The 25,460-nt window shown below is 53.1% G+C and overlaps 11 non-coding genes across 11 annotated transcripts; all 11 read right to left on the reverse strand.

The window, feature by feature from the left end:
- Positions 1-399: 399 nt before the first annotated feature.
- Positions 400-472, reverse strand: trnat-ugu (transfer RNA threonine (anticodon UGU)). Its single transcript has one exon. It is a non-coding gene; the product is annotated as a tRNA-Thr (tRNA).
- A 1,820-nt stretch (positions 473-2,292) lies between these two features.
- trnat-ugu (transfer RNA threonine (anticodon UGU)) lies at positions 2,293-2,365 on the reverse strand. Its single transcript has one exon. It is a non-coding gene; the product is annotated as a tRNA-Thr (tRNA).
- Positions 2,366-4,161: 1,796 nt separating this feature from the next.
- trnat-ugu (transfer RNA threonine (anticodon UGU)) lies at positions 4,162-4,234 on the reverse strand. Its single transcript has one exon. It is a non-coding gene; the product is annotated as a tRNA-Thr (tRNA).
- A 1,821-nt stretch (positions 4,235-6,055) lies between these two features.
- Positions 6,056-6,128, reverse strand: trnat-ugu (transfer RNA threonine (anticodon UGU)). The gene has a single exon. It is a non-coding gene; the product is annotated as a tRNA-Thr (tRNA).
- A 1,821-nt stretch (positions 6,129-7,949) lies between these two features.
- Positions 7,950-8,022, reverse strand: trnat-ugu (transfer RNA threonine (anticodon UGU)). The gene has a single exon. It is a non-coding gene; the product is annotated as a tRNA-Thr (tRNA).
- Positions 8,023-9,843: 1,821 nt separating this feature from the next.
- Positions 9,844-9,916, reverse strand: trnat-ugu (transfer RNA threonine (anticodon UGU)). Its single transcript has one exon. It is a non-coding gene; the product is annotated as a tRNA-Thr (tRNA).
- A 1,821-nt stretch (positions 9,917-11,737) lies between these two features.
- On the reverse strand, positions 11,738-11,810 carry trnat-ugu (transfer RNA threonine (anticodon UGU)). The gene has a single exon. It is a non-coding gene; the product is annotated as a tRNA-Thr (tRNA).
- A 1,821-nt stretch (positions 11,811-13,631) lies between these two features.
- trnat-ugu (transfer RNA threonine (anticodon UGU)) lies at positions 13,632-13,704 on the reverse strand. Its single transcript has one exon. It is a non-coding gene; the product is annotated as a tRNA-Thr (tRNA).
- A 1,821-nt stretch (positions 13,705-15,525) lies between these two features.
- On the reverse strand, positions 15,526-15,598 carry trnat-ugu (transfer RNA threonine (anticodon UGU)). Its single transcript has one exon. It is a non-coding gene; the product is annotated as a tRNA-Thr (tRNA).
- A 1,821-nt stretch (positions 15,599-17,419) lies between these two features.
- trnat-ugu (transfer RNA threonine (anticodon UGU)) lies at positions 17,420-17,492 on the reverse strand. Its single transcript has one exon. It is a non-coding gene; the product is annotated as a tRNA-Thr (tRNA).
- Positions 17,493-21,206: 3,714 nt separating this feature from the next.
- Positions 21,207-21,279, reverse strand: trnat-ugu (transfer RNA threonine (anticodon UGU)). Its single transcript has one exon. It is a non-coding gene; the product is annotated as a tRNA-Thr (tRNA).
- Positions 21,280-25,460: the final 4,181 nt, after the last annotated feature.

The raw sequence follows: 25,460 nt of genomic DNA on the forward strand, positions 1-25,460 counted from the left end.
CTGTTTCCAAACTGGAGGGATTCTATGCTTCTGTGATAGCTGAGAATCACCGGGAGACATGATTGGGAATGGTCATTCGGTCGCTTGGAGTGACTGAGGTCAGCGATCTCAAACTTTAATCGGTTCAGCGATCTCAAACTTTAATCGGTGAACACACACAGCCCCGTTCTTTGCCTGCAGAAGAAAGAAGTTGCAGGAAAACCTGCTCACCTGGTCGGAGACGAGAAATGAGAGGCGTTTCAGACATCAATTCCCAAAAGCAGCAGCTATGAGTCCAACAGGAGCGCCACCCGCCCCGCCGGTGGACGCTCGTGCTTCCAAGAAGCCGGTTGGACGACAAACGGGCGAGGAGCAATTTGAAGAACACAGCGCTCCTCAGCGTCATACCACAAGACTGAGAGGCCCCAGTGAGATTTGAACTCACGACCTCTGGTTTACAAGACCAGTGCTCTAACCGCTGAGCTATGGAGCCAGGCGCCAGGTCGCTCAGCGGAACTTGGCTGACTGGTTAACACTGGCTGAGTCAGAACGCTTGGGACACAGGTTCCAATCGACCCTCGCGTCACCGTCTGAACGTTTTGAACATTCTCCCCGTGGGTTTGCTCCGGCTGCTCCGTTTACAAAGAAGTGTAGCTTCTGCGGGATTGGCCACGCTTCATTGTCCCATTGTGTACGGTGATTGTGCGGGCTCGGTGGATTAGTCAGCATTCAATGTAGAATGATGCAGTGCGCGGAATGGGCCTGGGTAGATTGCTCTCTGCAGGTCGGTGTTGACGAGATAAGAATATATGAGATTGGTGACAGTGTGGAAACAGGCCCTTCAGCCCAACAAGTCCAAACTGTTTCCAAACTGGAGGGATTCTGTGCTCCTGTGATATCTGAGAATCACCGGGAGACATCATCGGTCAGCGATCTCAAACTGAAATCGGTGAACACACACGGCCCCGTTCTTTGCCTGCAGAACAAAGAAGTTTTTGGATTTCAACTGAACGCTGTAAGTGACAAAAGCAGAAGTTGCAGGAAAGCTCAACTTGACAAAAGTAGCAGCTCTCAGTCCAACAGGGTTATTCGGGAGCGCGTCGCGTACCTCTGGTGTTTGGGGGTGAAAACTCGCCCTTCCTCAGAAGCCGCTTGGACCATAAACAGGCGTTGAGCGATTCGAACATGGTACTCGTCAGTCGCATACCAAACATTGAAACTGACTGCGGGCTGGCCTGGCAAAGAGGATAAATGCGATGAGGCCCCAGTGAGATTTGAACTCACGCCCTCTGGTTTACGAGACCAGCGCTCTAACCGCTGAGCTATGGAGCCGGGCGAGCGGCCGCCGCGAACCTTTGGCTGATTGGGTAACAGCCCTCGCGTCACCGTCTGGACAGTTTGAACACTCTCTCTCCCCGTGCGCGCGTGGGTTTGCTCCGGCTGCTCCGGTTACAGAGATGTGCAGCTTCTGCGGGATTGGCCATGCTTCATTGTCCCATTGTGTACGGTGATTGTGCGGGCTCGATGGATTAGTCAGCATTCAATGTACAACGATGCAGTGTGCGGAATGGGTCTGGGTAGACTGCTCTCTGCAGGTCGGTGTTGACGAGATTAGAATAAATTAGATTGGCGACAGTGTGGAAACAGGCCCTTCAGCCCAACAAGTCCACATCAACCCACCCAGACCCGTTTCTCTCTGAATAATGTACCTACGACTAGGGCAATTTAGAATGGCCAATTCACACGACTTGCACGTCTTTAGACAGTGGGAGCGAACCGGAGCAAACCCACGCAGACTCTGGGCGAATGTGCAAACACGACACAGACAGTCCCCTAAAGCTGGAATCGTGACTGCGTCCCTAGTGCTGTGAGGCAGCAGTGCGAACCACTGAGCGGCTAGTTGGGCGGAATGGCCTGTTTCCAAACTGGAGGGATTCTATGCTTCTGTGATAGCTGAGAATCACCGGGAGACATGATTGGGAATGGTCATTCGGTCGCTTGGAGTGACTGAGGTCAGCGATCTCAAACTTTAATCGGTTCAGCGATCTCAAACTTTAATCGGTGAACACACACAGCCCCGTTCTTTGCCTGCAGAAGAAAGAAGTTGCAGGAAAACCTGCTCACCTGGTCGGAGACGAGAAATGAGAGGCGTTTCAGACATCAATTCCCAAAAGCAGCAGCTATGAGTCCAACAGGAGCGCCACCCGCCCCGCCGGTGGACGCTCGTGCTTCCAAGAAGCCGGTTGGACGACAAACGGGCGAGGAGCAATTTGAAGAACACAGCGCTCCTCAGCGTCATACCACAAGACTGAGAGGCCCCAGTGAGATTTGAACTCACGACCTCTGGTTTACAAGACCAGTGCTCTAACCGCTGAGCTATGGAGCCAGGCGCCAGGTCGCTCAGCGGAACTTGGCTGACTGGTTAACACTGGCTGAGTCAGAACGCTTGGGACACAGGTTCCAATCGACCCTCGCGTCACCGTCTGAACGGTTTGAACATTCTCCCCGTGGGTTTGCTCCGGCTGCTCCGTTTACAAAGAAGTGTAGCTTCTGCGGGATTGGCCACGCTTCATTGTCCCATTGTGTACGGTGATTGTGCGGGCTCGGTGGATTAGTCAGCATTCAATGTAGAATGATGCAGTGCGCGGAATGGGCCTGGGTAGATTGCTCTCTGCAGGTCGGTGTTGACGAGATAAGAATATATGAGATTGGTGACAGTGTGGAAACAGGCCCTTCAGCCCAACAAGTCCAAACTGTTTCCAAACTGGAGGGATTCTGTGCTCCTGTGATATCTGAGAATCACCGGGAGACATCATCGGTCAGCGATCTCAAACTGAAATCGGTGAACACACACGGCCCCGTTCTTTGCCTGCAGAACAAAGAAGTTTTTGGATTTCAACTGAACGCTGTAAGTGACAAAAGCAGAAGTTGCAGGAAAGCTCAACTTGACAAAAGTAGCAGCTCTCAGTCCAACAGGGTTATTCGGGAGCGCGTCGCGTACCTCTGGTGTTTGGGGGTGAAAACTCGCCCTTCCTCAGAAGCCGCTTGGACCATAAACAGGCGTTGAGCGATTCGAACATGGTACTCGTCAGTCGCATACCAAACATTGAAACTGACTGCGGGCTGGCCTGGCAAAGAGGATAAATGCGATGAGGCCCCAGTGAGATTTGAACTCACGCCCTCTGGTTTACGAGACCAGCGCTCTAACCGCTGAGCTATGGAGCCGGGCGAGCGGCCGCCGCGAACCTTTGGCTGATTGGGTAACAGCCCTCGCGTCACCGTCTGGACAGTTTGAACACTCTCTCTCCCCGTGCGCGCGTGGGTTTGCTCCGGCTGCTCCGGTTACAGAGATGTGCAGCTTCTGCGGGATTGGCCATGCTTCATTGTCCCATTGTGTACGGTGATTGTGCGGGCTCGATGGATTAGTCAGCATTCAATGTACAACGATGCAGTGTGCGGAATGGGTCTGGGTAGACTGCTCTCTGCAGGTCGGTGTTGACGAGATTAGAATAAATTAGATTGGCGACAGTGTGGAAACAGGCCCTTCAGCCCAACAAGTCCACATCAACCCACCCAGACCCGTTTCTCTCTGAATAATGTACCTACGACTAGGGGCAATTTAGAATGGCCAATTCACACGACTTGCACGTCTTTAGACAGTGGGAGCGAACCGGAGCAAACCCACGCAGACTCTGGGCGAATGTGCAAACACGACACAGACAGTCCCCTAAAGCTGGAATCGTGACTGCGTCCCTAGTGCTGTGAGGCAGCAGTGCGAACCACTGAGCGGCTAGTTGGGCGGAATGGCCTGTTTCCAAACTGGAGGGATTCTATGCTTCTGTGATAGCTGAGAATCACCGGGAGACATGATTGGGAATGGTCATTCGGTCGCTTGGAGTGACTGAGGTCAGCGATCTCAAACTTTAATCGGTGAACACACACAGCCCCGTTCTTTGCCTGCAGAAGAAAGAAGTTGCAGGAAAACCTGCTCACCTGGTCGGAGACGAGAAATGAGAGGCGTTTCAGACATCAATTCCCAAAAGCAGCAGCTATGAGTCCAACAGGAGCGCCACCCGCCCCGCCGGTGGACGCTCGTGCTTCCAAGAAGCCGGTTGGACGACAAACGGGCGAGGAGCAATTTGAAGAACACAGCGCTCCTCAGCGTCATACCACAAGACTGAGAGGCCCCAGTGAGATTTGAACTCACGACCTCTGGTTTACAAGACCAGTGCTCTAACCGCTGAGCTATGGAGCCAGGCGCCAGGTCGCTCAGCGGAACTTGGCTGACTGGTTAACACTGGCTGAGTCAGAACGCTTGGGACACAGGTTCCAATCGACCCTCGCGTCACCGTCTGAACGGTTTGAACATTCTCCCCGTGGGTTTGCTCCGGCTGCTCCGTTTACAAAGAAGTGTAGCTTCTGCGGGATTGGCCACGCTTCATTGTCCCATTGTGTACGGTGATTGTGCGGGCTCGGTGGATTAGTCAGCATTCAATGTAGAATGATGCAGTGCGCGGAATGGGCCTGGGTAGATTGCTCTCTGCAGGTCGGTGTTGACGAGATAAGAATATATGAGATTGGTGACAGTGTGGAAACAGGCCCTTCAGCCCAACAAGTCCAAACTGTTTCCAAACTGGAGGGATTCTGTGCTCCTGTGATATCTGAGAATCACCGGGAGACATCATCGGTCAGCGATCTCAAACTGAAATCGGTGAACACACACGGCCCCGTTCTTTGCCTGCAGAACAAAGAAGTTTTTGGATTTCAACTGAACGCTGTAAGTGACAAAAGCAGAAGTTGCAGGAAAGCTCAACTTGACAAAAGTAGCAGCTCTCAGTCCAACAGGGTTATTCGGGAGCGCGTCGCGTACCTCTGGTGTTTGGGGGTGAAAACTCGCCCTTCCTCAGAAGCCGCTTGGACCATAAACAGGCGTTGAGCGATTCGAACATGGTACTCGTCAGTCGCATACCAAACATTGAAACTGACTGCGGGCTGGCCTGGCAAAGAGGATAAATGCGATGAGGCCCCAGTGAGATTTGAACTCACGCCCTCTGGTTTACGAGACCAGCGCTCTAACCGCTGAGCTATGGAGCCGGGCGAGCGGCCGCCGCGAACCTTTGGCTGATTGGGTAACAGCCCTCGCGTCACCGTCTGGACAGTTTGAACACTCTCTCTCCCCGTGCGCGCGTGGGTTTGCTCCGGCTGCTCCGGTTACAGAGATGTGCAGCTTCTGCGGGATTGGCCATGCTTCATTGTCCCATTGTGTACGGTGATTGTGCGGGCTCGATGGATTAGTCAGCATTCAATGTACAACGATGCAGTGTGCGGAATGGGTCTGGGTAGACTGCTCTCTGCAGGTCGGTGTTGACGAGATTAGAATAAATTAGATTGGCGACAGTGTGGAAACAGGCCCTTCAGCCCAACAAGTCCACATCAACCCACCCAGACCCGTTTCTCTCTGAATAATGTACCTACGACTAGGGGCAATTTAGAATGGCCAATTCACACGACTTGCACGTCTTTAGACAGTGGGAGCGAACCGGAGCAAACCCACGCAGACTCTGGGCGAATGTGCAAACACGACACAGACAGTCCCCTAAAGCTGGAATCGTGACTGCGTCCCTAGTGCTGTGAGGCAGCAGTGCGAACCACTGAGCGGCGAGTTGGGCGGAATGGCCTGTTTCCAAACTGGAGGGATTCTATGCTTCTGTGATAGCTGAGAATCACCGGGAGACATGATTGGGAATGGTCATTCGGTCGCTTGGAGTGACTGAGGTCAGCGATCTCAAACTTTAATCGGTTCAGCGATCTCAAACTTTAATCGGTGAACACACACAGCCCCGTTCTTTGCCTGCAGAAGAAAGAAGTTGCAGGAAAACCTGCTCACCTGGTCGGAGACGAGAAATGAGAGGCGTTTCAGACATCAATTCCCAAAAGCAGCAGCTATGAGTCCAACAGGAGCGCCACCCGCCCCGCCGGTGGACGCTCGTGCTTCCAAGAAGCCGGTTGGACGACAAACGGGCGAGGAGCAATTTGAAGAACACAGCGCTCCTCAGCGTCATACCACAAGACTGAGAGGCCCCAGTGAGATTTGAACTCACGACCTCTGGTTTACAAGACCAGTGCTCTAACCGCTGAGCTATGGAGCCAGGCGCCAGGTCGCTCAGCGGAACTTGGCTGACTGGTTAACACTGGCTGAGTCAGAACGCTTGGGACACAGGTTCCAATCGACCCTCGCGTCACCGTCTGAACGGTTTGAACATTCTCCCCGTGGGTTTGCTCCGGCTGCTCCGTTTACAAAGAAGTGTAGCTTCTGCGGGATTGGCCACGCTTCATTGTCCCATTGTGTACGGTGATTGTGCGGGCTCGGTGGATTAGTCAGCATTCAATGTAGAATGATGCAGTGCGCGGAATGGGCCTGGGTAGATTGCTCTCTGCAGGTCGGTGTTGACGAGATAAGAATATATGAGATTGGTGACAGTGTGGAAACAGGCCCTTCAGCCCAACAAGTCCAAACTGTTTCCAAACTGGAGGGATTCTGTGCTCCTGTGATATCTGAGAATCACCGGGAGACATCATCGGTCAGCGATCTCAAACTGAAATCGGTGAACACACACGGCCCCGTTCTTTGCCTGCAGAACAAAGAAGTTTTTGGATTTCAACTGAACGCTGTAAGTGACAAAAGCAGAAGTTGCAGGAAAGCTCAACTTGACAAAAGTAGCAGCTCTCAGTCCAACAGGGTTATTCGGGAGCGCGTCGCGTACCTCTGGTGTTTGGGGGTGAAAACTCGCCCTTCCTCAGAAGCCGCTTGGACCATAAACAGGCGTTGAGCGATTCGAACATGGTACTCGTCAGTCGCATACCAAACATTGAAACTGACTGCGGGCTGGCCTGGCAAAGAGGATAAATGCGATGAGGCCCCAGTGAGATTTGAACTCACGCCCTCTGGTTTACGAGACCAGCGCTCTAACCGCTGAGCTATGGAGCCGGGCGAGCGGCCGCCGCGAACCTTTGGCTGATTGGGTAACAGCCCTCGCGTCACCGTCTGGACAGTTTGAACACTCTCTCTCCCCGTGCGCGCGTGGGTTTGCTCCGGCTGCTCCGGTTACAGAGATGTGCAGCTTCTGCGGGATTGGCCATGCTTCATTGTCCCATTGTGTACGGTGATTGTGCGGGCTCGATGGATTAGTCAGCATTCAATGTACAACGATGCAGTGTGCGGAATGGGTCTGGGTAGACTGCTCTCTGCAGGTCGGTGTTGACGAGATTAGAATAAATTAGATTGGCGACAGTGTGGAAACAGGCCCTTCAGCCCAACAAGTCCACATCAACCCACCCAGACCCGTTTCTCTCTGAATAATGTACCTACGACTAGGGGCAATTTAGAATGGCCAATTCACACGACTTGCACGTCTTTAGACAGTGGGAGCGAACCGGAGCAAACCCACGCAGACTCTGGGCGAATGTGCAAACACGACACAGACAGTCCCCTAAAGCTGGAATCGTGACTGCGTCCCTAGTGCTGTGAGGCAGCAGTGCGAACCACTGAGCGGCTAGTTGGGCGGAATGGCCTGTTTCCAAACTGGAGGGATTCTATGCTTCTGTGATAGCTGAGAATCACCGGGAGACATGATTGGGAATGGTCATTCGGTCGCTTGGAGTGACTGAGGTCAGCGATCTCAAACTTTAATCGGTTCAGCGATCTCAAACTTTAATCGGTGAACACACACAGCCCCGTTCTTTGCCTGCAGAAGAAAGAAGTTGCAGGAAAACCTGCTCACCTGGTCGGAGACGAGAAATGAGAGGCGTTTCAGACATCAATTCCCAAAAGCAGCAGCTATGAGTCCAACAGGAGCGCCACCCGCCCCGCCGGTGGACGCTCGTGCTTCCAAGAAGCCGGTTGGACGACAAACGGGCGAGGAGCAATTTGAAGAACACAGCGCTCCTCAGCGTCATACCACAAGACTGAGAGGCCCCAGTGAGATTTGAACTCACGACCTCTGGTTTACAAGACCAGTGCTCTAACCGCTGAGCTATGGAGCCAGGCGCCAGGTCGCTCAGCGGAACTTGGCTGACTGGTTAACACTGGCTGAGTCAGAACGCTTGGGACACAGGTTCCAATCGACCCTCGCGTCACCGTCTGAACGGTTTGAACATTCTCCCCGTGGGTTTGCTCCGGCTGCTCCGTTTACAAAGAAGTGTAGCTTCTGCGGGATTGGCCACGCTTCATTGTCCCATTGTGTACGGTGATTGTGCGGGCTCGGTGGATTAGTCAGCATTCAATGTAGAATGATGCAGTGCGCGGAATGGGCCTGGGTAGATTGCTCTCTGCAGGTCGGTGTTGACGAGATAAGAATATATGAGATTGGTGACAGTGTGGAAACAGGCCCTTCAGCCCAACAAGTCCAAACTGTTTCCAAACTGGAGGGATTCTGTGCTCCTGTGATATCTGAGAATCACCGGGAGACATCATCGGTCAGCGATCTCAAACTGAAATCGGTGAACACACACGGCCCCGTTCTTTGCCTGCAGAACAAAGAAGTTTTTGGATTTCAACTGAACGCTGTAAGTGACAAAAGCAGAAGTTGCAGGAAAGCTCAACTTGACAAAAGTAGCAGCTCTCAGTCCAACAGGGTTATTCGGGAGCGCGTCGCGTACCTCTGGTGTTTGGGGGTGAAAACTCGCCCTTCCTCAGAAGCCGCTTGGACCATAAACAGGCGTTGAGCGATTCGAACATGGTACTCGTCAGTCGCATACCAAACATTGAAACTGACTGCGGGCTGGCCTGGCAAAGAGGATAAATGCGATGAGGCCCCAGTGAGATTTGAACTCACGCCCTCTGGTTTACGAGACCAGCGCTCTAACCGCTGAGCTATGGAGCCGGGCGAGCGGCCGCCGCGAACCTTTGGCTGATTGGGTAACAGCCCTCGCGTCACCGTCTGGACAGTTTGAACACTCTCTCTCCCCGTGCGCGCGTGGGTTTGCTCCGGCTGCTCCGGTTACAGAGATGTGCAGCTTCTGCGGGATTGGCCATGCTTCATTGTCCCATTGTGTACGGTGATTGTGCGGGCTCGATGGATTAGTCAGCATTCAATGTACAACGATGCAGTGTGCGGAATGGGTCTGGGTAGACTGCTCTCTGCAGGTCGGTGTTGACGAGATTAGAATAAATTAGATTGGCGACAGTGTGGAAACAGGCCCTTCAGCCCAACAAGTCCACATCAACCCACCCAGACCCGTTTCTCTCTGAATAATGTACCTACGACTAGGGGCAATTTAGAATGGCCAATTCACACGACTTGCACGTCTTTAGACAGTGGGAGCGAACCGGAGCAAACCCACGCAGACTCTGGGCGAATGTGCAAACACGACACAGACAGTCCCCTAAAGCTGGAATCGTGACTGCGTCCCTAGTGCTGTGAGGCAGCAGTGCGAACCACTGAGCGGCTAGTTGGGCGGAATGGCCTGTTTCCAAACTGGAGGGATTCTATGCTTCTGTGATAGCTGAGAATCACCGGGAGACATGATTGGGAATGGTCATTCGGTCGCTTGGAGTGACTGAGGTCAGCGATCTCAAACTTTAATCGGTTCAGCGATCTCAAACTTTAATCGGTGAACACACACAGCCCCGTTCTTTGCCTGCAGAAGAAAGAAGTTGCAGGAAAACCTGCTCACCTGGTCGGAGACGAGAAATGAGAGGCGTTTCAGACATCAATTCCCAAAAGCAGCAGCTATGAGTCCAACAGGAGCGCCACCCGCCCCGCCGGTGGACGCTCGTGCTTCCAAGAAGCCGGTTGGACGACAAACGGGCGAGGAGCAATTTGAAGAACACAGCGCTCCTCAGCGTCATACCACAAGACTGAGAGGCCCCAGTGAGATTTGAACTCACGACCTCTGGTTTACAAGACCAGTGCTCTAACCGCTGAGCTATGGAGCCAGGCGCCAGGTCGCTCAGCGGAACTTGGCTGACTGGTTAACACTGGCTGAGTCAGAACGCTTGGGACACAGGTTCCAATCGACCCTCGCGTCACCGTCTGAACGGTTTGAACATTCTCCCCGTGGGTTTGCTCCGGCTGCTCCGTTTACAAAGAAGTGTAGCTTCTGCGGGATTGGCCACGCTTCATTGTCCCATTGTGTACGGTGATTGTGCGGGCTCGGTGGATTAGTCAGCATTCAATGTAGAATGATGCAGTGCGCGGAATGGGCCTGGGTAGATTGCTCTCTGCAGGTCGGTGTTGACGAGATAAGAATATATGAGATTGGTGACAGTGTGGAAACAGGCCCTTCAGCCCAACAAGTCCAAACTGTTTCCAAACTGGAGGGATTCTGTGCTCCTGTGATATCTGAGAATCACCGGGAGACATCATCGGTCAGCGATCTCAAACTGAAATCGGTGAACACACACGGCCCCGTTCTTTGCCTGCAGAACAAAGAAGTTTTTGGATTTCAACTGAACGCTGTAAGTGACAAAAGCAGAAGTTGCAGGAAAGCTCAACTTGACAAAAGTAGCAGCTCTCAGTCCAACAGGGTTATTCGGGAGCGCGTCGCGTACCTCTGGTGTTTGGGGGTGAAAACTCGCCCTTCCTCAGAAGCCGCTTGGACCATAAACAGGCGTTGAGCGATTCGAACATGGTACTCGTCAGTCGCATACCAAACATTGAAACTGACTGCGGGCTGGCCTGGCAAAGAGGATAAATGCGATGAGGCCCCAGTGAGATTTGAACTCACGCCCTCTGGTTTACGAGACCAGCGCTCTAACCGCTGAGCTATGGAGCCGGGCGAGCGGCCGCCGCGAACCTTTGGCTGATTGGGTAACAGCCCTCGCGTCACCGTCTGGACAGTTTGAACACTCTCTCTCCCCGTGCGCGCGTGGGTTTGCTCCGGCTGCTCCGGTTACAGAGATGTGCAGCTTCTGCGGGATTGGCCATGCTTCATTGTCCCATTGTGTACGGTGATTGTGCGGGCTCGATGGATTAGTCAGCATTCAATGTACAACGATGCAGTGTGCGGAATGGGTCTGGGTAGACTGCTCTCTGCAGGTCGGTGTTGACGAGATTAGAATAAATTAGATTGGCGACAGTGTGGAAACAGGCCCTTCAGCCCAACAAGTCCACATCAACCCACCCAGACCCGTTTCTCTCTGAATAATGTACCTACGACTAGGGGCAATTTAGAATGGCCAATTCACACGACTTGCACGTCTTTAGACAGTGGGAGCGAACCGGAGCAAACCCACGCAGACTCTGGGCGAATGTGCAAACACGACACAGACAGTCCCCTAAAGCTGGAATCGTGACTGCGTCCCTAGTGCTGTGAGGCAGCAGTGCGAACCACTGAGCGGCTAGTTGGGCGGAATGGCCTGTTTCCAAACTGGAGGGATTCTATGCTTCTGTGATAGCTGAGAATCACCGGGAGACATGATTGGGAATGGTCATTCGGTCGCTTGGAGTGACTGAGGTCAGCGATCTCAAACTTTAATCGGTTCAGCGATCTCAAACTTTAATCGGTGAACACACACAGCCCCGTTCTTTGCCTGCAGAAGAAAGAAGTTGCAGGAAAACCTGCTCACCTGGTCGGAGACGAGAAATGAGAGGCGTTTCAGACATCAATTCCCAAAAGCAGCAGCTATGAGTCCAACAGGAGCGCCACCCGCCCCGCCGGTGGACGCTCGTGCTTCCAAGAAGCCGGTTGGACGACAAACGGGCGAGGAGCAATTTGAAGAACACAGCGCTCCTCAGCGTCATACCACAAGACTGAGAGGCCCCAGTGAGATTTGAACTCACGACCTCTGGTTTACAAGACCAGTGCTCTAACCGCTGAGCTATGGAGCCAGGCGCCAGGTCGCTCAGCGGAACTTGGCTGACTGGTTAACACTGGCTGAGTCAGAACGCTTGGGACACAGGTTCCAATCGACCCTCGCGTCACCGTCTGAACGGTTTGAACATTCTCCCCGTGGGTTTGCTCCGGCTGCTCCGTTTACAAAGAAGTGTAGCTTCTGCGGGATTGGCCACGCTTCATTGTCCCATTGTGTACGGTGATTGTGCGGGCTCGGTGGATTAGTCAGCATTCAATGTAGAATGATGCAGTGCGCGGAATGGGCCTGGGTAGATTGCTCTCTGCAGGTCGGTGTTGACGAGATAAGAATATATGAGATTGGTGACAGTGTGGAAACAGGCCCTTCAGCCCAACAAGTCCAAACTGTTTCCAAACTGGAGGGATTCTGTGCTCCTGTGATATCTGAGAATCACCGGGAGACATCATCGGTCAGCGATCTCAAACTGAAATCGGTGAACACACACGGCCCCGTTCTTTGCCTGCAGAACAAAGAAGTTTTTGGATTTCAACTGAACGCTGTAAGTGACAAAAGCAGAAGTTGCAGGAAAGCTCAACTTGACAAAAGTAGCAGCTCTCAGTCCAACAGGGTTATTCGGGAGCGCGTCGCGTACCTCTGGTGTTTGGGGGTGAAAACTCGCCCTTCCTCAGAAGCCGCTTGGACCATAAACAGGCGTTGAGCGATTCGAACATGGTACTCGTCAGTCGCATACCAAACATTGAAACTGACTGCGGGCTGGCCTGGCAAAGAGGATAAATGCGATGAGGCCCCAGTGAGATTTGAACTCACGCCCTCTGGTTTACGAGACCAGCGCTCTAACCGCTGAGCTATGGAGCCGGGCGAGCGGCCGCCGCGAACCTTTGGCTGATTGGGTAACAGCCCTCGCGTCACCGTCTGGACAGTTTGAACACTCTCTCTCCCCGTGCGCGCGTGGGTTTGCTCCGGCTGCTCCGGTTACAGAGATGTGCAGCTTCTGCGGGATTGGCCATGCTTCATTGTCCCATTGTGTACGGTGATTGTGCGGGCTCGATGGATTAGTCAGCATTCAATGTACAACGATGCAGTGTGCGGAATGGGTCTGGGTAGACTGCTCTCTGCAGGTCGGTGTTGACGAGATTAGAATAAATTAGATTGGCGACAGTGTGGAAACAGGCCCTTCAGCCCAACAAGTCCACATCAACCCACCCAGACCCGTTTCTCTCTGAATAATGTACCTACGACTAGGGGCAATTTAGAATGGCCAATTCACACGACTTGCACGTCTTTAGACAGTGGGAGCGAACCGGAGCAAACCCACGCAGACTCTGGGCGAATGTGCAAACACGACACAGACAGTCCCCTAAAGCTGGAATCGTGACTGCGTCCCTAGTGCTGTGAGGCAGCAGTGCGAACCACTGAGCGGCTAGTTGGGCGGAATGGCCTGTTTCCAAACTGGAGGGATTCTATGCTTCTGTGATAGCTGAGAATCACCGGGAGACATGATTGGGAATGGTCATTCGGTCGCTTGGAGTGACTGAGGTCAGCGATCTCAAACTTTAATCGGTTCAGCGATCTCAAACTTTAATCGGTGAACACACACAGCCCCGTTCTTTGCCTGCAGAAGAAAGAAGTTGCAGGAAAACCTGCTCACCTGGTCGGAGACGAGAAATGAGAGGCGTTTCAGACATCAATTCCCAAAAGCAGCAGCTATGAGTCCAACAGGAGCGCCACCCGCCCCGCCGGTGGACGCTCGTGCTTCCAAGAAGCCGGTTGGACGACAAACGGGCGAGGAGCAATTTGAAGAACACAGCGCTCCTCAGCGTCATACCACAAGACTGAGAGGCCCCAGTGAGATTTGAACTCACGACCTCTGGTTTACAAGACCAGTGCTCTAACCGCTGAGCTATGGAGCCAGGCGCCAGGTCGCTCAGCGGAACTTGGCTGACTGGTTAACACTGGCTGAGTCAGAACGCTTGGGACACAGGTTCCAATCGACCCTCGCGTCACCGTCTGAACGGTTTGAACATTCTCCCCGTGGGTTTGCTCCGGCTGCTCCGTTTACAAAGAAGTGTAGCTTCTGCGGGATTGGCCACGCTTCATTGTCCCATTGTGTACGGTGATTGTGCGGGCTCGGTGGATTAGTCAGCATTCAATGTAGAATGATGCAGTGCGCGGAATGGGCCTGGGTAGATTGCTCTCTGCAGGTCGGTGTTGACGAGATAAGAATATATGAGATTGGTGACAGTGTGGAAACAGGCCCTTCAGCCCAACAAGTCCAAACTGTTTCCAAACTGGAGGGATTCTGTGCTCCTGTGATATCTGAGAATCACCGGGAGACATCATCGGTCAGCGATCTCAAACTGAAATCGGTGAACACACACGGCCCCGTTCTTTGCCTGCAGAACAAAGAAGTTTTTGGATTTCAACTGAACGCTGTAAGTGACAAAAGCAGAAGTTGCAGGAAAGCTCAACTTGACAAAAGTAGCAGCTCTCAGTCCAACAGGGTTATTCGGGAGCGCGTCGCGTACCTCTGGTGTTTGGGGGTGAAAACTCGCCCTTCCTCAGAAGCCGCTTGGACCATAAACAGGCGTTGAGCGATTCGAACATGGTACTCGTCAGTCGCATACCAAACATTGAAACTGACTGCGGGCTGGCCTGGCAAAGAGGATAAATGCGATGAGGCCCCAGTGAGATTTGAACTCACGCCCTCTGGTTTACGAGACCAGCGCTCTAACCGCTGAGCTATGGAGCCGGGCGAGCGGCCGCCGCGAACCTTTGGCTGATTGGGTAACAGCCCTCGCGTCACCGTCTGGACAGTTTGAACACTCTCTCTCCCCGTGCGCGCGTGGGTTTGCTCCGGCTGCTCCGGTTACAGAGATGTGCAGCTTCTGCGGGATTGGCCATGCTTCATTGTCCCATTGTGTACGGTGATTGTGCGGGCTCGATGGATTAGTCAGCATTCAATGTACAACGATGCAGTGTGCGGAATGGGTCTGGGTAGACTGCTCTCTGCAGGTCGGTGTTGACGAGATTAGAATAAATTAGATTGGCGACAGTGTGGAAACAGGCCCTTCAGCCCAACAAGTCCACATCAACCCACCCAGACCCGTTTCTCTCTGAATAATGTACCTACGACTAGGGGCAATTTAGAATGGCCAATTCACACGACTTGCACGTCTTTAGACAGTGGGAGCGAACCGGAGCAAACCCACGCAGACTCTGGGCGAATGTGCAAACACGACACAGACAGTCCCCTAAAGCTGGAATCGTGACTGCGTCCCTAGTGCTGTGAGGCAGCAGTGCGAACCACTGAGCGGCTAGTTGGGCGGAATGGCCTGTTTCCAAACTGGAGGGATTCTATGCTTCTGTGATAGCTGAGAATCACCGGGAGACATGATTGGGAATGGTCATTCGGTCGCTTGGAGTGACTGAGGTCAGCGATCTCAAACTTTAATCGGTTCAGCGATCTCAAACTTTAATCGGTGAACACACACAGCCCCGTTCTTTGCCTGCAGAAGAAAGAAGTTGCAGGAAAACCTGCTCACCTGGTCGGAGACGAGAAATGAGAGGCGTTTCAGACATCAATTCCCAAAAGCAGCAGCTATGAGTCCAACAGGAGCGCCACCCGCCCCGCCGGTGGACGCTCGTGCTTCCAAGAAGCCGGTTGGACGACAAACGGGCGAGGAGCAATTTGAAGAACACAGCGCTCCTCAGCGTCATACCACAAGACTGAGAGGCCCCAGTGAGATTTGAACTCACGACCTCTGGTTTACAAGACCAGTGCTCTAACCGCTGAGCTATGGAGCCAGGCGCCAGGTCGCTCAGCGGAACTTGGCTGACTGGTTAACACTGGCTGAGTCAGAACGCTTGGGACACAGGTTCCAATCGACCCTCGCGTCACCGTCTGAACGGTTTGAACATTCTCCCCGTGGGTTTGCTCCGGCTGCTCCGTTTACAAAGAAGTGTAGCTTCTGCGGGATTGGCCACGCTTCATTGTCCCATTGTGTACGGTGATTGTGCGGGCTCGGTGGATTAGTCAGCATTCAATGTAGAATGATGCAGTGCGCGGAATGGGCCTGGGTAGATTGCTCTCTGCAGGTCGGTGTTGACGAGATAAGAATATATGAGATTGGTGACAGTGTGGAAACAGGCCCTTCAGCCCAACAAGTCCAAACTGTTTCCAAACTGGAGGGATTCTGTGCTCCTGTGATATCTGAGAATCACCGGGAGACATCATCGGTCAGCGATCTCAAACTGAAATCGGTGAACACACACGGCCCCGTTCTTTGCCTGCAGAACAAAGAAGTTTTTGGATTTCAACTGAACGCTGTAAGTGACAAAAGCAGAAGTTGCAGGAAAGCTCAACTTGACAAAAGTAGCAGCTCTCAGTCCAACAGGGTTATTCGGGAGCGCGTCGCGTACCTCTGGTGTTTGGGGGTGAAAACTCGCCCTTCCTCAGAAGCCGCTTGGACCATAAACAGGCGTTGAGCGATTCGAACATGGTACTCGTCAGTCGCATACCAAACATTGAAACTGACTGCGGGCTGGCCTGGCAAAGAGGATAAATGCGATGAGGCCCCAGTGAGATTTGAACTCACGCCCTCTGGTTTACGAGACCAGCGCTCTAACCGCTGAGCTATGGAGCCGGGCGAGCGGCCGCCGCGAACCTTTGGCTGATTGGGTAACAGCCCTCGCGTCACCGTCTGGACAGTTTGAACACTCTCTCTCCCCGTGCGCGCGTGGGTTTGCTCCGGCTGCTCCGGTTACAGAGATGTGCAGCTTCTGCGGGATTGGCCATGCTTCATTGTCCCATTGTGTACGGTGATTGTGCGGGCTCGATGGATTAGTCAGCATTCAATGTACAACGATGCAGTGTGCGGAATGGGTCTGGGTAGACTGCTCTCTGCAGGTCGGTGTTGACGAGATTAGAATAAATTAGATTGGCGACAGTGTGGAAACAGGCCCTTCAGCCCAACAAGTCCACATCAACCCACCCAGACCCGTTTCTCTCTGAATAATGTACCTACGACTAGGGGCAATTTAGAATGGCCAATTCACACGACTTGCACGTCTTTAGACAGTGGGAGCGAACCGGAGCAAACCCACGCAGACTCTGGGCGAATGTGCAAACACGACACAGACAGTCCCCTAAAGCTGGAATCGTGACTGCGTCCCTAGTGCTGTGAGGCAGCAGTGCGAACCACTGAGCGGCTAGTTGGGCGGAATGGCCTGTTTCCAAACTGGAGGGATTCTATGCTTCTGTGATAGCTGAGAATCACCGGGAGACATGATTGGGAATGGTCATTCGGTCGCTTGGAGTGACTGAGGTCAGCGATCTCAAACTTTAATCGGTTCAGCGATCTCAAACTTTAATCGGTGAACACACACAGCCCCGTTCTTTGCCTGCAGAAGAAAGAAGTTGCAGGAAAACCTGCTCACCTGGTCGGAGACGAGAAATGAGAGGCGTTTCAGACATCAATTCCCAAAAGCAGCAGCTATGAGTCCAACAGGAGCGCCACCCGCCCCGCCGGTGGACGCTCGTGCTTCCAAGAAGCCGGTTGGACGACAAACGGGCGAGGAGCAATTTGAAGAACACAGCGCTCCTCAGCGTCATACCACAAGACTGAGAGGCCCCAGTGAGATTTGAACTCACGACCTCTGGTTTACAAGACCAGTGCTCTAACCGCTGAGCTATGGAGCCAGGCGCCAGGTCGCTCAGCGGAACTTGGCTGACTGGTTAACACTGGCTGAGTCAGAACGCTTGGGACACAGGTTCCAATCGACCCTCGCGTCACCGTCTGAACGGTTTGAACATTCTCCCCGTGGGTTTGCTCCGGCTGCTCCGTTTACAAAGAAGTGTAGCTTCTGCGGGATTGGCCACGCTTCATTGTCCCATTGTGTACGGTGATTGTGCGGGCTCGGTGGATTAGTCAGCATTCAATGTAGAATGATGCAGTGCGCGGAATGGGCCTGGGTAGATTGCTCTCTGCAGGTCGGTGTTGACGAGATAAGAATATATGAGATTGGTGACAGTGTGGAAACAGGCCCTTCAGCCCAACAAGTCCAAACTGTTTCCAAACTGGAGGGATTCTGTGCTCCTGTGATATCTGAGAATCACCGGGAGACATCATCGGTCAGCGATCTCAAACTGAAATCGGTGAACACACACGGCCCCGTTCTTTGCCTGCAGAACAAAGAAGTTTTTGGATTTCAACTGAACGCTGTAAGTGACAAAAGCAGAAGTTGCAGGAAAGCTCAACTTGACAAAAGTAGCAGCTCTCAGTCCAACAGGGTTATTCGGGAGCGCGTCGCGTACCTCTGGTGTTTGGGGGTGAAAACTCGCCCTTCCTCAGAAGCCGCTTGGACCATAAACAGGCGTTGAGCGATTCGAACATGGTACTCGTCAGTCGCATACCAAACATTGAAACTGACTGCGGGCTGGCCTGGCAAAGAGGATAAATGCGATGAGGCCCCAGTGAGATTTGAACTCACGCCCTCTGGTTTACGAGACCAGCGCTCTAACCGCTGAGCTATGGAGCCGGGCGAGCGGCCGCCGCGAACCTTTGGCTGATTGGGTAACAGCCCTCGCGTCACCGTCTGGACAGTTTGAACACTCTCTCTCCCCGTGCGCGCGTGGGTTTGCTCCGGCTGCTCCGGTTACAGAGATGTGCAGCTTCTGCGGGATTGGCCATGCTTCATTGTCCCATTGTGTACGGTGATTGTGCGGGCTCGATGGATTAGTCAGCATTCAATGTACAACGATGCAGTGTGCGGAATGGGTCTGGGTAGACTGCTCTCTGCAGGTCGGTGTTGACGAGATTAGAATAAATTAGATTGGCGACAGTGTGGAAACAGGCCCTTCAGCCCAACAAGTCCACATCAACCCACCCAGACCCGTTTCTCTCTGAATAATGTACCTACGACTAGGGGCAATTTAGAATGGCCAATTCACACGACTTGCACGTCTTTAGACAGTGGGAGCGAACCGGAGCAAACCCACGCAGACTCTGGGCGAATGTGCAAACACGACACAGACAGTCCCCTAAAGCTGGAATCGTGACTGCGTCCCTAGTGCTGTGAGGCAGCAGTGCGAACCACTGAGCGGCTAGTTGGGCGGAATGGCCTGTTTCCAAACTGGAGGGATTCTATGCTTCTGTGATAGCTGAGAATCACCGGGAGACATGATTGGGAATGGTCATTCGGTCGCTTGGAGTGACTGAGGTCAGCGATCTCAAACTTTAATCGGTTCAGCGATCTCAAACTTTAATCGGTGAACACACACAGCCCCGTTCTTTGCCTGCAGAAGAAAGAAGTTGCAGGAAAACCTGCTCACCTGGTCGGAGACGAGAAATGAGAGGCGTTTCAGACATCAATTCCCAAAAGCAGCAGCTATGAGTCCAACAGGAGCGCCACCCGCCCCGCCGGTGGACGCTCGTGCTTCCAAGAAGCCGGTTGGACGACAAACGGGCGAGGAGCAATTTGAAGAACACAGCGCTCCTCAGCGTCATACCACAAGACTGAGAGGCCCCAGTGAGATTTGAACTCACGATCTCTGGTTTACAAGACCAGTGCTCTAACCGCTGAGCTATGGAGCCAGGCGCAGGTCGCTCAGCGGAACTTGGCTGACTGGTTAACACTGGCTGAGTCAGAACGCTTGGGACACAGGTTCCAATCGACCCTCGCGTCACCGTCTGAACGGTTTGAACATTCTCCCCGTGGGTTTGCTCCGGCTGCTCCGTTTACAAAGAAGTGTAGCTTCTGCGGGATTGGCCACGCTTCATTGTCCCATTGTGTACGGTGATTGTGCGGGCTCGGTGGATTAGTCAGCATTCAATGTAGAATGATGCAGTGCGCGGAATGGGCCTGGGTAGATTGCTCTCTGCAGGTCGGTGTTGACGAGATAAGAATATATGAGATTGGTGACAGTGTGGAAACAGGCCCTTCAGCCCAACAAGTCCAAACTGTTTCCAAACTGGAGGGATTCTGTGCTCCTGTGATATCTGAGAATCACCGGGAGACATCATCGGTCAGCGATCTCAAACTGAAATCGGTGAACACACACGGCCCCGTTCTTTGCCTGCAGAACAAAGAAGTTTTTGGATTTCAACTGAACGCTGTAAGTGACAAAAGCAGAAGTTGCAGGAAAGCTCAACTTGACAAAAGTAGCAGCTCTCAGTCCAACAGGGTTATTCGGGAGCGCGTCGCGTACCTCTGGTGTTTGGGGGTGAAAACTCGCCCTTCCTCAGAAGCCGCTTGGACCATAAACAGGCGTTGAGCGATTCGAACATGGTACTCGTCAGTCGCATACCAAACATTGAAACTGACTGCGGGCTGGCCTGGCAAAGAGGATAAATGCGATGAGGCCCCAGTGAGATTTGAACTCACGCCCTCTGGTTTACGAGACCAGCGCTCTAACCGCTGAGCTATGGAGCCGGGCGAGCGGCCGCCGCGAACCTTTGGCTGATTGGGTAACAGCCCTCGCGTCACCGTCTGGACAGTTTGAACACTCTCTCTCCCCGTGCGCGCGTGGGTTTGCTCCGGCTGCTCCGGTTACAGAGATGTGCAGCTTCTGCGGGATTGGCCATGCTTCATTGTCCCATTGTGTACGGTGATTGTGCGGGCTCGATGGATTAGTCAGCATTCAATGTACAACGATGCAGTGTGCGGAATGGGTCTGGGTAGACTGCTCTCTGCAGGTCGGTGTTGACGAGATTAGAATAAATTAGATTGGCGACAGTGTGGAAACAGGCCCTTCAGCCCAACAAGTCCACATCAACCCACCCAGACCCGTTTCTCTCTGAATAATGTACCTACGACTAGGGGCAATTTAGAATGGCCAATTCACACGACTTGCACGTCTTTAGACAGTGGGAGCGAACCGGAGCAAACCCACGCAGACTCTGGGCGAATGTGCAAACACGACACAGACAGTCCCCTAAAGCTGGAATCGTGACTGCGTCCCTAGTGCTGTGAGGCAGCAGTGCGAACCACTGAGCGGCTAGTTGGGCGGAATGGCCTGTTTCCAAACTGGAGGGATTCTATGCTTCTGTGATAGCTGAGAATCACCGGGAGACATGATTGGGAATGGTCATTCGGTCGCTTGGAGTGACTGAGGTCAGCGATCTCAAACTTTAATCGGTTCAGCGATCTCAAACTTTAATCGGTGAACACACACAGCCCCGTTCTTTGCCTGCAGAAGAAAGAAGTTGCAGGAAAACCTGCTCACCTGGTCGGAGACGAGAAATGAGAGGCGTTTCAGACATCAATTCCCAAAAGCAGCAGCTATGAGTCCAACAGGAGCGCCACCCGCCCCGCCGGTGGACGCTCGTGCTTCCAAGAAGCCGGTTGGACGACAAACGGGCGAGGAGCAATTTGAAGAACACAGCGCTCCTCAGCGTCATACCACAAGACTGAGAGGCCCCAGTGAGATTTGAACTCACGACCTCTGGTTTACAAGACCAGTGCTCTAACCGCTGAGCTATGGAGCCAGGCGCCAGGTCGCTCAGCGGAACTTGGCTGACTGGTTAACACTGGCTGAGTCAGAACGCTTGGGACACAGGTTCCAATCGACCCTCGCGTCACCGTCTGAACGGTTTGAACATTCTCCCCGTGGGTTTGCTCCGGCTGCTCCGTTTACAAAGAAGTGTAGCTTCTGCGGGATTGGCCACGCTTCATTGTCCCATTGTGTACGGTGATTGTGCGGGCTCGGTGGATTAGTCAGCATTCAATGTAGAATGATGCAGTGCGCGGAATGGGCCTGGGTAGATTGCTCTCTGCAGGTCGGTGTTGACGAGATAAGAATATATGAGATTGGTGACAGTGTGGAAACAGGCCCTTCAGCCCAACAAGTCCAAACTGTTTCCAAACTGGAGGGATTCTGTGCTCCTGTGATATCTGAGAATCACCGGGAGACATCATCGGTCAGCGATCTCAAACTGAAATCGGTGAACACACACGGCCCCGTTCTTTGCCTGCAGAACAAAGAAGTTTTTGGATTTCAACTGAACGCTGTAAGTGACAAAAGCAGAAGTTGCAGGAAAGCTCAACTTGACAAAAGTAGCAGCTCTCAGTCCAACAGGGTTATTCGGGAGCGCGTCGCGTACCTCTGGTGTTTGGGGGTGAAAACTCGCCCTTCCTCAGAAGCCGCTTGGACCATAAACAGGCGTTGAGCGATTCGAACATGGTACTCGTCAGTCGCATACCAAACATTGAAACTGACTGCGGGCTGGCCTGGCAAAGAGGATAAATGCGATGAGGCCCCAGTGAGATTTGAACTCACGCCCTCTGGTTTACGAGACCAGCGCTCTAACCGCTGAGCTATGGAGCCGGGCGAGCGGCCGCCGCGAACCTTTGGCTGATTGGGTAACAGCCCTCGCGTCACCGTCTGGACAGTTTGAACACTCTCTCTCCCCGTGCGCGCGTGGGTTTGCTCCGGCTGCTCCGGTTACAGAGATGTGCAGCTTCTGCGGGATTGGCCATGCTTCATTGTCCCATTGTGTACGGTGATTGTGCGGGCTCGATGGATTAGTCAGCATTCAATGTACAACGATGCAGTGTGCGGAATGGGTCTGGGTAGACTGCTCTCTGCAGGTCGGTGTTGACGAGATTAGAATAAATTAGATTGGCGACAGTGTGGAAACAGGCCCTTCAGCCCAACAAGTCCACATCAACCCACCCAGACCCGTTTCTCTCTGAATAATGTACCTACGACTAGGGGCAATTTAGAATGGCCAATTCACACGACTTGCACGTCTTTAGACAGTGGGAGCGAACCGGAGCAAACCCACGCAGACTCTGGGCGAATGTGCAAACACGACACAGACAGTCCCCTAAAGCTGGAATCGTGACTGCGTCCCTAGTGCTGTGAGGCAGCAGTGCGAACCACTGAGCGGCTAGTTGGGCGGAATGGCCTGTTTCCAAACTGGAGGGATTCTATGCTTCTGTGATAGCTGAGAATCACCGGGAGACATGATTGGGAATGGTCATTCGGTCGCTTGGAGTGACTGAGGTCAGCGATCTCAAACTTTAATCGGTTCAGCGATCTCAAACTTTAATCGGTGAACACACACAGCCCCGTTCTTTGCCTGCAGAAGAAAGAAGTTGCAGGAAAACCTGCTCACCTGGTCGGAGACGAGAAATGAGAGGCGTTTCAGACATCAATTCCCAAAAGCAGCAGCTATGAGTCCAACAGGAGCGCCACCCGCCCCGCCGGTGGACGCTCGTGCTTCCAAGAAGCCGGTTGGACGACAAACGGGCGAGGAGCAATTTGAAGAACACAGCGCTCCTCAGCGTCATACCACAAGACTGAGAGGCCCCAGTGAGATTTGAACTCACGATCTCTGGTTTACAAGACCAGTGCTCTAACCGCTGAGCTATGGAGCCAGGCGCCAGGTCGCTCAGCGGAACTTGGCTGACTGGTTAACACTGGCTGAGTCAGAACGCTTGGGACACAGGTTCCAATCGACCCTCGCGTCACCGTCTGAACGGTTTGAACATTCTCCCCGTGGGTTTGCTCCGGCTGCTCCGTTTACAAAGAAGTGTAGCTTCTGCGGGATTGGCCACGCTTCATTGTCCCATTGTGTACGGTGATTGTGCGGGCTCGGTGGATTAGTCAGCATTCAATGTAGAATGATGCAGTGCGCGGAATGGGCCTGGGTAGATTGCTCTCTGCAGGTCGGTGTTGACGAGATAAGAATATATGAGATTGGTGACAGTGTGGAAACAGGCCCTTCAGCCCAACAAGTCCAAACTGTTTCCAAACTGGAGGGATTCTGTGCTCCTGTGATATCTGAGAATCACCGGGAGACATCATCGGTCAGCGATCTCAAACTGAAATCGGTGAACACACACGGCCCCGTTCTTTGCCTGCAGAACAAAGAAGTTTTTGGATTTCAACTGAACGCTGTAAGTGACAAAAGCAGAAGTTGCAGGAAAGCTCAACTTGACAAAAGTAGCAGCTCTCAGTCCAACAGGGTTATTCGGGAGCGCGTCGCGTACCTCTGGTGTTTGGGGGTGAAAACTCGCCCTTCCTCAGAAGCCGCTTGGACCATAAACAGGCGTTGAGCGATTCGAACATGGTACTCGTCAGTCGCATACCAAACATTGAAACTGACTGCGGGCTGGCCTGGCAAAGAGGATAAATGCGATGAGGCCCCAGTGAGATTTGAACTCACGCCCTCTGGTTTACGAGACCAGCGCTCTAACCGCTGAGCTATGGAGCCGGGCGAGCGGCCGCCGCGAACCTTTGGCTGATTGGGTAACAGCCCTCGCGTCACCGTCTGGACAGTTTGAACACTCTCTCTCCCCGTGCGCGCGTGGGTTTGCTCCGGCTGCTCCGGTTACAGAGATGTGCAGCTTCTGCGGGATTGGCCATGCTTCATTGTCCCATTGTGTACGGTGATTGTGCGGGCTCGATGGATTAGTCAGCATTCAATGTACAACGATGCAGTGTGCGGAATGGGTCTGGGTAGACTGCTCTCTGCAGGTCGGTGTTGACGAGATTAGAATAAATTAGATTGGCGACAGTGTGGAAACAGGCCCTTCAGCCCAACAAGTCCACATCAACCCACCCAGACCCGTTTCTCTCTGAATAATGTACCTACGACTAGGGGCAATTTAGAATGGCCAATTCACACGACTTGCACGTCTTTAGACAGTGGGAGCGAACCGGAGCAAACCCACGCAGACTCTGGGCGAATGTGCAAACACGACACAGACAGTCCCCTAAAGCTGGAATCGTGACTGCGTCCCTAGTGCTGTGAGGCAGCAGTGCGAACCACTGAGCGGCTAGTTGGGCGGAATGGCCTGTTTCCAACTGGAGGGATTCTATGCTTCTGTGATAGCTGAGAATCACCGGGAGACATGATTGGGAATGGTCATTCGGTCGCTTGGAGTGACTGAGGTCAGCGATCTCAAACTTTAATCGGTTCAGCGATCTCAAACTTTAATCGGTGAACACACACAGCCCCGTTCTTTGCCTGCAGAAGAAAGAAGTTGCAGGAAAACCTGCTCACCTGGTCGGAGACGAGAAATGAGAGGCGTTTCAGACATCAATTCCCAAAAGCAGCAGCTATGAGTCCAACAGGAGCGCCACCCGCCCCGCCGGTGGACGCTCGTGCTTCCAAGAAGCCGGTTGGACGACAAACGGGCGAGGAGCAATTTGAAGAACACAGCGCTCCTCAGCGTCATACCACAAGACTGAGAGGCCCCAGTGAGATTTGAACTCACGATCTCTGGTTTACAAGACCAGTGCTCTAACCGCTGAGCTATGGAGCCAGGCGTCAGGTCGCTCAGCGGAACTTGGCTGACTGGTTAACACTGGCTGAGTCAGAACGCTTGGGACACAGGTTCCAATCGACCCTCGCGTCACCGTCTGAACGGTTTGAACATTCTCCCCGTGGGTTTGCTCCGGCTGCTCCGTTTACAAAGAAGTGTAGCTTCTGCGGGATTGGCCACGCTTCATTGTCCCATTGTGTACGGTGATTGTGCGGGCTCGGTGGATTAGTCAGCATTCAATGTAGAATGATGCAGTGCGCGGAATGGGCCTGGGTAGATTGCTCTCTGCAGGTCGGTGTTGACGAGATAAGAATATATGAGATTGGTGACAGTGTGGAAACAGGCCTTCAGCCCAACAAGTCCAAACTGTTTCCAAACTGGAGGGATTCTGTGC

This window comes from Hemiscyllium ocellatum, unplaced genomic scaffold, assembly GCF_020745735.1.
Source record: "Hemiscyllium ocellatum isolate sHemOce1 unplaced genomic scaffold, sHemOce1.pat.X.cur. scaffold_3052_pat_ctg1, whole genome shotgun sequence".
Taxonomy (NCBI): Eukaryota; Metazoa; Chordata; class Chondrichthyes; order Orectolobiformes; family Hemiscylliidae; genus Hemiscyllium; species Hemiscyllium ocellatum.